Raw genomic sequence first — 13,943 nt, 5'->3', positions numbered from 1 at the left:
CGGGATCTGGGGGTCCCCTTGTTAAAGGGGGCTTCCAGATTCTGATAAGCCCCCCGCCCGCAGACCCTCACAACCAACGGCCAGGGTTGTGAGGATGAGGCCCTTGTCCTTATCAACATGGGGACAAGGTGCTTTGAGGGGTCACAGACCCCCAAAGCATCCTCCCAATGTTGAGGGTATGTGGCCTGGTACGGTTCAGGAGGGAGGGGGGGCCGCTCTCTCGTCCCCCCCTCTTTTCCTGCGGCCTGCCAGGTTGCGTGCTCGGATAAAGGGTCTGATATGGATTTTTAGGGGGACCCCCACGTCAATTTTTTTTTTTAATTTGATGCGGGGTTCCCCTTAATATCCATATCAGACCTGAAGGGTCTGGTATGGATATTTGGGGGGACCCCCACATCAATTTTTTTTTTACATTTGACACGGGGTTCCCCTTAATATCCATGTCAGACCTGAAGGGCCTGGTAATTGAATTTAGGGGAACCCCCACGCTTTTTTTTTTTAATCAATGAATGAATGAATTGTCGGCTAATACAGAGAACACTCATTGAGTGTTCTCTGTATTACGGAGACCCGACAATTTAGCCGCAAGTGATTTTAAAAGACTTTTTTTCCTGCACAAATGACACTTTGTGCAGCGACAGTTATAAGCACCAGAAACATGCGCCCCTTCACAGGCATACTATAGATACCCCCCAGCTACGAAATTTAAAGGAATATTACACTTTTATTGTTTCACTTTAATCATTATTAAAATCACTGCTCCTGAAAAAACGGCCGTTTTTAAAAATTTTTTTTTGCATTGATCCATGTCCCCTGGGGCAGGACCCGGGTCCCCAAACACTTTTTAGGACAGTAACTTGCATATTACCCTTTAAAATGAGCACTTTAGATTGTGAACGTTCGAGTCCCATAGACTTTAATAGGGTTCTAAAGTTCACACGAAGTTTAGGTCTGTTCGCAGGTTCTGGTGCGAACCGAACAGGGGGGTGTTTGGCTCATCCCTAATGGTAGCCATGTTGCGACAAAGCTGTAGAGTGTGTTGCGACAAGTCCGGTAGAATCTGTAGCTGAGAAACTTGCTCTGTCAGCCTTGCGTAGTGCCTCCAGGATTTTTTCTTTAGTGTGGAAAAAGTGAACTCTAAGCAGGACATCCCTAGGCACCTCTTGGGGGAGGAATGATGGTTTTGGGACTCTGTGAATGTGGTCAATCGTGAGGTCCAGCGATGACAAGGACGGGACCACTGCTTGAAAGAGGCCTCGCACGTAGATAGGGAGTTGTTGTACTGTGACCGCTTCTGGGATCCCATTTATCTTTAAGTTGTTCCTGCGGGAACGATCTTCGAGGTCCGACATTTTTAATTGCATTTTATGAATAACCTCCTGGTGTGATACATGAGAGTCCACCAACGCATTAAAGGAAGAGGTGACGTCACACATTCTCGATTCCACCTGGTGTACTCGCTCACCTAAATCACTAATTTCCGCTCTACATTGTTGAAGACATGTCAGCATATCAGTTTGTAATGATGTTCTCAATGACATCAACATCTCTTTAAGGGTAACATCTGAGATAGGCTGACCTGTAGTTGGGAACATTGAGATTGGATCCACTTGTTGTTGGGATACCAGTCCGCTGTTGTACGATCCACTCACCTCCATACCCAGCTCTGTTGTTCTATTAGATGCAGAAGAATCAGAATCCAACCTGGGTTTTGATTTCACAGGGCTCCTTGTCGATGGAGTGTTGCAGGAAGTATCAGAGTCTGACGAACGTGCCCCTGTACCAGCGTCCATTCCCGCTATGCACGAGTCCTCCGCTCACTGAGATGGCTGACGCAGCAGGTGCATGAGGCTGGGAGCACCGTCCTTCACTATGTCCTCCTCCGCCATCTTTCCGAGGTCCGCGGTTTATGGCCGGATAAAAATACGGTAATTTCAGTGGGTTCGGCTGGTTTGAAGCTCTTCTCCGCATGGCGGTCTGGTCGCCGGGTGTTTCCCACATCACTTGCGCTTGCACTGATGTCGATAGCTATCTTCCGACGGCTGTGTAATGATAATTCCCCGAGTGTGGAGCGGAGCTCTCCTAATGTACGGCCATCACGTTACGTGGTCGCCACGCCCCCCCCCCCCCCCCCACTTTTTTTCATTCTGATTTTTATGTGAACCTTTTATGATTTTTCCTTTCCAATAACTATATCTTTCATGTATTAATTTATTGAACGAGGAGATGTATTAATTGTGATATTTAACACTGCACTATTCTTTATACTATGCTATGTGTAAAAAAAATCCTTTGTCTCATCATTTGCTCAGAAGTGCAACGAATGGAGAAGTGGAAAATGCTACATTTATATTGCCCAATATTACTGATTTCACCAGTTAATTGATTAAATGCATTGATCACAAGCTAAGAATTTTTGTTGTCCTTAGAGGATAATGGTATATAGTTGCAGACCCTCTCAAAATTGTATTGTGTGAATGTAAAAAAAAAAAAAAGCAATAAATAATATGAGCCCAGGCTACGCTCAAACACCCATGGACATACCTAACAATGGACCTACAGATATTCTATGAAGCCACTCGTATTGCTTTCTCTCAAGAAACACACAGGAGCTAAGTACACAAAAAATGTTTTGCAAATGTCTCATAATTCATGGAAAAGCAACAAATAATAACCATAATATTTGTAATACCTCTGGAATGTCAGTTTCTATGTGTTCCCTTCGCTGAATGAATGTAACCATCACCAATATTCAATTTTAAGAGAAAACAGCCTAAAGAACCTTCAACTATAAGAGATAGCCCTTGTACACACGGTCGGAGATTCCGACAACCAAATCCGTCGGAGTAAATCCGACGCATTAATTCCGAAACAGGTCCGGAGGTGATGTTGCATACACACGGTCGGACTAAGTTGTCGGAAAATCCGATTGTACATAACGTGATGACGTTATTTCGTTATGACGGGACTACGTTCAGGCTAGTAGCCAATAGCTTTGGTCTAGGAATTTGATCTGAGCATACGTGGCACTTTGTCCATCGGAGTAGGCTACACATGATCGGAGTATGTCCGATCGGAGCATTTTGTCTGAAAATTTTACCGGCAAGTTGGAAATATTGATCCGTCGGATATTCCGACGGAAACAGTCTGATGCAGACCACAACCAGTCGGAATATCCGACAAAACGGTCCGATAGGAAACATTCCGATGGAATCTCCGACCATGTGTACAAGGGCTTATAGAAAAAATTCACCAGTAGGGAAAATATTCCATTGACTAATCCATTGACTAATCTTGAACATTCAGCTGTTAGGCAGGCATCCCCAGAGATTCCTCAGACTTTAAGATGGAACCACATGCAAAAAACAGTTAAACATGGGATCTCTCCAACATTCTTACTAGACCCTTATCTTAGCATGCAGTCTGGCTAGCCAGGAAAAAGGGGAGAAGAATATGCACCCCCCTCCATCTCATGAACCATAGTAGGTCATATATGTTCAACATAAACGATACTGTGCCAGAGGGAATGAGAGTGACACAGGCAGTGGGGCTTACCACAAATTTGAAACCCTCTTTAAAAACATGGCGGCCACCAGATCCCACCCCCCCAAGGGGAGTAAGGAGTATATAATGACCTTACTAAATCACAAAAAAACAAAATGGCAAATAAATACACAAAAGTCATTTTAAAAAGAAAGTCCCACAATATATCCACCATCAATTTTGTCTTCCAGCAATGAGGATCCATGTCAATCAAGTTTGTTATGGCTGCCAACAAACTGAAAGAAAACACCTACCTGTAATGTATACAAAGTGATGAGGTTTCCCAGGTTATGACTGGCTTCTGCTTAATGGTCATGCTGGAAAACCAGCATTAGATCAATGCCAATGTCTGAGGCACTAATCTGTGTATTCTGACAGGGGGAGTAAGGGAATCCTACTTTTAGAATACAATAGCTCAGCAGGAGAGATTCTTGCTTCACACACCATTTGTGTTGATGTGGGGATTGGTCAGTTTTTTTTGTTTTTTTTTCATTCTACCCACAGGTTGAATGAAAAAAAAATTGAACGTGTATACCCTGCTTTAGTGTCAGAATTTGTAATGAGATTTGGTGATATCACTACTGTACTGGCCATTGTTCTTTCTAGAGAGAATGCTGTAATGCAAGACTGTTGTTACGTCTTCATCCATTCTGTGTTCTACGACTCTGCACTTTTACTGCTGCCGCCCAAATATTACCCATGCAGACATCAAAACACCAGTCATCTGGGACAGCCTGACTTGAGTAAACATAGCTCTGTGCATTCACTAAATTAGCAGCCTCCATACAGAGATACAAGGATAATTTATTAAAGCTACATAGACTGTTCAGTTTACAAGGAAAGTTGCACTTTCAATGGAAATTCCCCCTCCCCCTATACTTTGTGAATGTGGTGAACTTTCATTTTGTAAATAATACCCAATCACATGAAATTTTAAAAAAACAACGTTTGGATTGCATATGATTGGATCATGGAAGTCAGCAGAGCTTTACCTCATTCACAAATCTTTCTGGAAAATGTCCTTGCAAAGTGTACAGCTTATTTGCCTTTAGTAAATCAGTAAATGAACCCTACAGTGAAAAGAAAGCTTGGGAAGGCAGTAATGGGGAAAAGATGAGCTGCAAGGAGCATCAAGGTAATACGAATGAGTAATGCTTTGCTTTCTTCTTTCTTGGGCTCAGCTTCCACAGTGCAGGTCCTCTTTAACTGGGGCATACTCATCAACTATACATACCTCTTCTATGTGTAAAATAACTGTAAAAGCATCATCATATGCTCTGTACTGTAAGAGCTGCCTGATCATAAATTCCACAGCTGCCATTATTCTAGTATAGGAATTCCTAAAAGTGGCACTAAATAATATCCTTATTCTCCAAAAATAACCCACACTTAATAAATAAATAATAAATAATAACCCAAATTACCTAATGGCCTAGTAATCTGTTTTTCATTAAATTGTTTCCTATTGTGTTTTTCTGACTCTTTGTAATATCTTCAATGAGACCTAAAAACTCTCCCTGCCCCACCACTTATTTTTGTTTAGAATGAACGGTGCACACTAGTTGCAGTTATGTGCACTGATCTATGGAATTTGGAGTTCTGGAGGATCCTGAGAGCAATAGAAGGTAACTTTGAGGTAAGAATGCATCCTTGAATATCATTTTTTTAAACCAGAATTTGTTGTCATTTTAAGCTGCTCAAAAGTATAATTTTGCCAGTGTATACTGCTACAGGTGTTGTTCAGTCCCTTCACAGTGATTTGTTTACTGTTTTAATGAAAGAAAGACACAAATTTCCTTTGCCTTCATGATTATGAACCAGGTACAGGGTTGGAGAATAGGGATGGCCTTGTGGTTCGCGGCAAATTTTTCGTGTTCGTGTTTCGCCAAACCAGCGCACTTCTGGCGCTGTTCGCACGGCAGACATATGCGTTTACATTGTGAAAGAACTTTGACCCATGATGACACATCCATCATGGGGTACAGGACAGCCAATTGAGACATTTCAGCACATGGACAATTGGACATTCCCCCTACTTTATAAATAGACCGGATCTGGTGGCCATTTTACATTTTGACTTTTGTCAGTGTAGGGAGAGGTTGCTGTGTGGAGCATGGACAGACTGTAGTGACACAAATCACTAGCTATTAGGTCCACAAAAGTCCTTTTAAGGACTGGTATAGGTGTACAGTATATAGGGTTCTGGTGCACTGCTGCTGACTGCTGTGCTGCTGATTGCTGAGTGCACTGCTGACCGATTCTGCTGCTGTCTTTTGTCAGTGTAGGGACAGGACGCTGTGTGGAGCAGGGACAGTCAGTTTAATCACTAGCTATTACTATTAGGACCACAAAGGTCCTTTTAAGGACTGCTATAGGTGTACAGTATATAGGGTTGTACATGTATAATATACTTTCTTTCAAATATAGAAAGCCTATTATACTTGACTGCTGAGCTGAGTGCTGATGGATTCTGCAGCTGTCTTTTATCAGTGTAGGGACTGAGGGACAGTCTGCAAATCGCTAGCTACTAGGTCCACAAAGGTCCCTTTAAGGACTGGTATAAGTGTACAGTATATAGGGTTCTGGTGCACTGCTGCTGACTGCTGTGCTGCTGATTGCTGAGTGCACTGCTGACCGATTCTGCAGCTGTCTTTTGTCAGTGTAAGGACAGGACGCTGTGTGGAGCAGGGACAGTCAGGTTAATCACTAGCTATTACTATTAGGTCCACAAAGGTCCTTTTAAGGACTGGTAAAGGTGTACAGTATATAGGGTTGTACACATATAATATACTTTCTTTCAAATATAGAAAGCCTATTATACTTGACTGCTGAGCTGAGTGCTGACCGATTCTGCAGCTGGCTTTTATCAGTGTAGGGACTGAGGGACAGTCTGCAAATCACTAGCTACTAGGTCCACAAAGGTCCTTTTAAGGACTGGTATAGGTGTACAGTATATAGGGTTGTACATGTATAATATACTTTCTTTCAAATATAGAAAGCATATTATAGTGCACTGCATGCAGTGCTGCTGACCAATTCTGCTGCTGTCGTTTCTCAGTGTAGGAAGGGACAGTTTGGTGTTTGGAGCAGGGACAGTCTGCAATTCACTAGCTACATGCTAGCTACTATTAGGTCCACAAAGGTCCTTTTAAGGACTGGTATAGGTGTACTATTTGGTGTGCAGTATATAGGGGTGTAATACACGTATAAAATGCTTGAAAATATAGAAAGCATAGTATAGTGCATTTCCACTGTGCAGCATTGTGACTGCTGAGCGGTTCTGCAGCGATACTACAAAGAGTGACAAACGCAATTAAAAAAAAGTATTATAACTGGTGTGATAGACCAGTGGCCCCCCAAAGCGACAGATTGAAGCGGGGTGTTATATATCTTCTTCCACATACATACTGCACTTCTCTAGAGACTTTTGTCACAGGGTCATTTAAAAAATGACAGGCAGAGGAAGAGGCAGGCCCTTGCGCAGGGGTGGTAGGGGTAGGGTAGGAGCAACAGGCTTGAGCCAAAGTGGCAAATTGCAGAAGGTGCGTTTGATTACATCAAAGGATGCACCAGACTTGGTTGAGTGGCTCACTCAGCCTTACTCTTCTGCACCCTCCTCATCCTCTTGATCTGCACCCTCTTCTTCACGCTCTGCTGTGTGCACCCCCAAAGACACTACCACCAACACCACCACATACCCTCCGCTTGAGTCACAGGAATTATTTTCCGATCCATCACAAGACATTGCCAATGCGCAACCACTCTTGGCATTGGATCCGGAAGAGGAGGTAGTGACAACCGCCACTCAGCAATCTGACGACAGTACCCAGATCAGCCCAAGGAGGAAGTTGGTCCCAGGTGTTGCTGCCTACTCCGAGATCTCTAATTATAGTGATGGGGAAGGTGGCGTTGATGATGACGTGTCTAGTGATGTCACGTGGGTGCCCACAAGATCTCGGTGCTGGTGTCAGTGCTATCTATCTCGGTGCTGGTGTCAGTGCTCTCTAGCTCGGTGCTGGTGTCAGTGCTCTCTATCACGGTGCTGGTGTCAGTGCTCTCAATCACAGTGCTGGTGTCAATGCTCTCTATCACGGTGCTGGTGTCAGTGCTCTCTATCATGGTGCTGGTGTCAGTGCTCTCTATCACGGTGCTGATGTCAGTGCTCTCTATCTCGGTGCTGGTGTCACTGCTCTCTATCTCAGTGCTGGTGTCAGTGCTCTCTATCTCGGCGCTGGTATCAGTGCTCTCTATCTCGGTGCTGGTGTCAATGCTCTCTATCACAGTGCTGGTGTAAGTGCTCTCTATCTCAGTGCTGGTGTCAGTGCTCTCTATATCGGTGCTGGTGTCAGTGCTCTCTATCACGGTGCTGGTGTCAGTGCTCAGTCTCTATCGCAGTGATGGTTTCAGACAGTGAGGGAGATAGCAGCGGAAAAGCCAATCAGCAGGCAGTGCCAGCACCATGGCTGAGGATCAGCACTGGACTTGCACCTCCAGACCACCGCAGTGCAGCCCTGCATAGGTGGGGGTAAGGGTCGGGCAGAGGGAGGAGCTCAAGCACAGGTTGGCACGCTGGGATACTGGTACAGGACTGCACTGCCCTGACTGTGGCACTGATCATCTCCTGCACCCCCTTCATAGCCTGCCCTGACCTTGCCTCTCCTTCATGGCCTTCATGCGCTCCTGAATTGTCAAAATTTCACAGATAAAAAAAGAATGCTTGTCATTGTCGATCCCAGATTCACTTAATACTTTTGTTATGTCAGTGTCCATGTTGTGGGACTATGTGTGGACAGCTAGAAAGTATTTTGTGGCTGAAAATATGACCTGTAGGTTTTTAAGGTTCACTTGCCATTACAGTCAATGGGGTCCGCTGCGAACTTTGCGGTTCGTGAATTTTCGACCGCATTCGCGGTTCGCATTCGCGAAACGTCCCGTCGGAAGTTCGTCCATCACTATAGGAGAAATTACTGAAACAACTGCAGTCATTTTGGCAATATTGACGTTTCTAATTGCCATTTTACCTTGTGTCTAAACTCCTGGTGCCTAGCTTTTAACCTTTTGACACTTTCTTTGTAGCCCTTCAAGACCCTGCAGATACCAATCTGTTTTTCCTTATTGTCCTATTAGGCCCTTTTCACACAATACAGATAGGGAAAAGGAAATAGATTTGGTGCTATACCTTTTTAAACCAATTTAAAATGAAATGAATAAAAATGTATAAATTTTCCAGCTTGCTGGCTAATAATTTAAAGTGAGGATATAGGATCCAAAATGGAATGAAATAAAATGAATGGAAATTGAGTAAGTGAAGGCGTGTTGCAAAGATCAAGTATTAAATAGTGAATACAAAAATATATATACATTTTCCAGCGTGCTGGTAATTTAAAGTAAGGATATAAAATCCACAATAAAATAAATAAATAGAAATAAATAAATAGATGTATGAATGATGTGTTACTAGAATACCATTATTCAATCAATATTAAATAGTGAATACAAAAATATATCTATGAGAAAATGCAAATACTAAAGTGCCAGTGACTATGACCGTGACAGAATCAGGTGACTTTGTCTACAAAGACAGGGCAAATTTCATAAAATGAGGGTTCAGCCCAAAAGATGGGAAAAGCAAAAAATGAAAAAATAAAATAAAATAAATTAAAATGAAATAAAAATAAGAAATGCCTTCACTTACTCAATTTCCATTCATTTTATTTCATTCCATTTTGGATCCTATATCCTCACTTTAAATTATTGGATGGAAACTAAATAGAGGCTGCTCTTACCTACATTATATATTATACATCACATTATATATACTTTCTGTACAACAAACTCCATAGCGCAACCTACCTTCTTGCTTTTATTTCTTTTCACACAATAAGCCTGCTCGGATCTGCCTGTCCATTTTTAAGGTGGATCCAACCAGGCCATCAATTAACTCCTATGGGCAAGCAGATGTCAGCGGAGATGTGTCCGGTCCGCTGACACCCGTCTGGCATCTGATCCACTCATGACAGACGTATGTCGATACGTCTGCTATCCATCTTGACGGATCAGATGCGATATGATGAAAAAGGACATGCTGTCCATTTTCGTCCGATCTCCCCATTTAGATCGGCGGGGCTCTGACAGGTTCCTCCCTGCTCTGTGAGCAGAGATGGACCTGTCATCTGCCGGTTTGGGAGATTAATAGAGCGATCCCCTGCTGAGCTGGCAGGCTCAGCTGAGCGGTTCCGCCCCGCGTGGAAGGGGCCTTATAGCAGTGATTTCTAGCAGTCTCTTATACTATATCTCCAGTCTATGACTCTTTCTTGAAGCATGTCCCCAGTTTCCAAAAACTCCTATAGCATGTTCATAGTCCAACAGTCTCCTACAGCATTTTCGCAGACTCTGTATCATGTCTGCAGTCTCTGACCATCTCCTATACCATGCCCAAAGCCCCTAACCAAATCTTGTATCACATCTATGGTCTCTGACCATTTCCTGCACCATGTCTGCAGTCTCCGACCATCTCAGGTATCATGTCCATAGTTCATATACTCACTGAAATTTATGAGCTGCCCTTTGGTGATGTCAGGGGCCACATGTAAGACCCCCTTATCAAGAAAGTTGGCCACAACTGGTGCAAACACTAATCCTGGTCATAAGGTAAAACATCTGGATAAACACACTATATTGTCAAAAATACTGTGACACCTCCCTTTACATGCACATGACTTTAGTGGCATCCCAGTCTTAGTCTTTAGGGTTCAATATTGAGTTGGCCCACCCTTTGTATCTATAACAACTTCAACTCTTCTGGGAAAGCTGTCCACAAGTTTTAGGAACGTGTCTATGGGAAGGTTTGACCGTTCTTCCAGAAGCACATTTGTGAGGTCAGGTACTGATATTGGATGACAAGACCAGGCTTGCAGTCTCCACTCTAATTCATCACAAAGGTGTTCTATCAGGTTGAGGTCAGAACTCCATGTCTTATGGACCTTGCTTTGTGCACTGGTGTGCAGTCACATTGGAACAGAAAGGGGCCATCCCCAAACTGTTCCCACAAAGTTGGGAGCATGAATTTTTCCAAAATGTATTGGTATGCTGAATGCCTTAAGAATTCCCTTCACTGAAACTAAGGGGTCAAGCCCAACCCCTGAAAAACAACCCCACACCATAATCCCCCTTCCACCAAATGATTTGGACCAGTGCACAAATTAAGGTCCATAAAGACATTGATGAGCGAGTTTGAGGCGGAGGAACTTGACTGGCCTGCACAGATTCTGACCTCAAACCGATAGAACACCTTTAGTATGAATTAGAGCAGACACTGCCAGCCAGGCCTTCTCTTTCAACATGAGTGCCTGACCTCACACAAATGCGCTTCTGGAAGAATGATCAAACATTGACATGCTCCTAAACCTTGTGGACAGCCTTCCCAGAAAAGTTGAAGCTGTTATAGCTGCAAAGGATGGGCTAACTCAATATTGAACCTTACAGACTAAGACTGTAAAGGCAGACATCCCAAAACTTTTGACAATATATAGTGTATTTCAGGAGGAGAAATCAGCCATGAGAGCCTCTGTGTTTTTTGTCACAATCCAAATCCTACCTGTACCAACCGCAGGAGTCCTTGGCCTTGCAGCATTTCAGTCCTTAGCTCTCTTGTTATTGGCCTGTGTCCTGTGGCACCCCCATACAAGGATGGTGAGGCCTCTAGCACATCTGATGGCAGCCTCATATCAAAATAGCAGAACTGAGTTCTTCCTGTTATAGACAGCAATTGCATCACTTCTTTACGATGTATGCACTACCCACTTTCAGGTGGACAAAGCCTAAACCTTTTGGAACTCTTTTCCACCTGAATGAAAATATAACAAAGAAAACACTCCAGTGGCTAGACTGGTTTCCAGCTGCTAACTGAGGGCATTGTCAATTACCCCCCTTTCAGGTGGACTAAACATACAAATTTTTCCACCTGAACAAAAATAAAAATAACATGGATGACTAAACAAATATCACAAAAAAAAATTTTGATTTTTTTTTTAAAAATCTGGCCATTATCACACAAACAACATGACAAGACAACCACCATAAAACAATAACAAACACTCAACTTTTAGTTAACAACATCCATGGACTTTTCTCCTGAGAAGACTGCTCATTCTGATCTGAAAGACAATTAGTTAGGGAAAAAACAAAAACAAACAAAGCATATGTATCTCATCACAACAGTTTCATTCATTGCAGTTTCATTTGTAACTCTTTAGTACTATTTATTTTTCATTGTTTGCAAACAATTACTAACTAATGAGCTCATGGTACCATGTGATAATCGATTATGCATTTACAATAACCTAACCCCCGTTCTGCTATATTTTCCCGCTGTTGTTCTCAATTTGACAGACCTGCAAACAACACACAAATATTAGTATCCAAAGCCGTTTAACTTCTTCCATGGTCTCTGGAAAAGGAACACAAAGACAGTGATTACACACAATTATCATGACAATTGACTTTTTAAGTCCCCAAAGCCTTTCCCATTAATGCAATATAGTTGCCATATTACTAAAAAATGGCAATGCAATTTGCGTCCAACTACATACAAGCCAGAATGGTAGATTAACCCAGGGGGCAAATATTGGAATGTTGATCCAGTCTTGTTGCTGGCTGTGCTTAGGGTGTGGATTGTCATTTCTTATCTCTCCTTTAGAACTGTGTAATCTGTCCTGGCTGCTATCTTTCATATCAGGCCTTTGAGTTACGCTGTCCCTGTCCTGGGTGGGGGTTTTCATTGTAGATACCTGTACTTCTGGGGTTTCCTGTTCCATGCTAGCAATTTTAAGGGCTTTATGAACTCTATGCCTATTCCATTTACAATGTGTGAACTTTCTCTGCCTTCCTGTACCTCTGCTTATTACGGATACATCTGCCTTTGACCCATACTCCCTTTCCCTGGACTCTTGACAGAAGTCTCAGAGGATATTGACACAATTTTGGTAGGATCTAGCATTCCTCAGAGCCATTCTAGTGGGATAGCTTACATAACACTTATTGGCCATTGAGTATATGAAACTTGCATTGTCCTCCAATAAGTCAGGACAGTTGAACACTTTCATATACAATGCAAGATACTCCCTGCAGAACAAAATTAGGTCATCTCCTCTCCTAAATTTCATTTGTTGCAAATCACTCATACCATTATCAGGACTGTCCACAATACGCTGCAACTCTTTCCTCCGCACCTCTGCATCTGCTAAGTTATCATTAACTTGGGCCAATAACTGGCCTACCAAAGGTCCTGGTAGCCATGCTTTCAGAAGAGAGCATGCATCCTCATTACTCAAATGGAATTTAACTACTAGAGCTTCAAATTTATTGGACAGACTCATTGGCATTAAATTCACCCAAAATCTGGCACAAAGTAATTCTATCTTGGATTGTAATCAAACTCTCATTCTGCCTTGAAGCTATAGGTGCCATAGCAGACTGTGTTTCATCACAGCCCTTCTCCTCATTGATTGTGAAGATATCGGCCAATGGGCATGTTCCTTTGTGCTCATTGAGCGATACCATAACTTTCTCTGTAGTAAGAAGCTGGGAGCGTACATTTGCTAATTCTCTTTCTAAAGACATAACCAACTCTTCCATCTCTGACAACTTTATTTGCAATGACTCTAAAAGTTTGCTCTTCATATCACAGTCCATGCTGTACCTGTGGAGCTGTTCTTGTAGCTCACTGTTTCTCTCTCCTGCTTTTGCCCGCAATTCATCCACCTCATTACTGGAGGCTGTTGCAATCTTTAGAAGGTTTTCACTGACTTTCGCTATGTCCTCACCAAGACGTCTCCTCTCTACTTCCCACTTCCCCCCCATTTGCTCAGATATAAATTTAATTCTGAGCAAAACTGCAATTTCATTAGCCAACTTTTCTTTCTTAACTTTTTTTTGCTGTTTGCCCGATAATCTGCTATTATGTTGCTGACACTGAGACAACAATATCTTACATTGGCCTTCAAGAGGGTCAAGAGGGTCATCTGCACATGAATGATAACTAGCAGAGGCATACTTTTTAACATATGTATACACAAGTTCCATTTCCCAACCATACAATCCACACAATACACACTTCTATTTGTACTAACGTTCCAACACTGCACTGAGTACTAAACCAAACTCAATTATCGTTAGCTCTTACAACTCACAAAAAAAAAAAAATCGCTCTTCTAGCATTCAATATTCTTAATTCGTTACCACTTTTACCTGATATCATTCAAAACAATTAAACTTTTGCCTTTCCATAGAAAAGACTCACCACACTTATTGTGGCATTATCAGCTGCCTTGTATCTGAGCCTTTCTGTCCTGTTGGTTCTATGTGGCTTTTAGGATTGCCACATGCTATCTGGGGTGCCA

General features: G+C 42.6%; 1 pseudogene; it reads right to left on the bottom strand.

Moving 5' to 3' along the window:
- Positions 1-12,071: 12,071 nt before the first annotated feature.
- Positions 12,072-13,626, bottom strand: LOC143927132 (posterior protein-like; annotated as a pseudogene).
- Between the last annotated feature and the right edge of the window lie 317 nt (positions 13,627-13,943).

Source organism: Lithobates pipiens, unplaced genomic scaffold, assembly GCF_037356315.1.
Source record: "Lithobates pipiens isolate NorthernLeopardFrog02 unplaced genomic scaffold, aLitPip1_a1.2 Scaffold_23, whole genome shotgun sequence".
NCBI classification, from domain to species: domain Eukaryota; kingdom Metazoa; phylum Chordata; class Amphibia; order Anura; family Ranidae; genus Lithobates; species Lithobates pipiens.
This window is presented reverse-complemented; position numbering and strand designations above follow the sequence as displayed.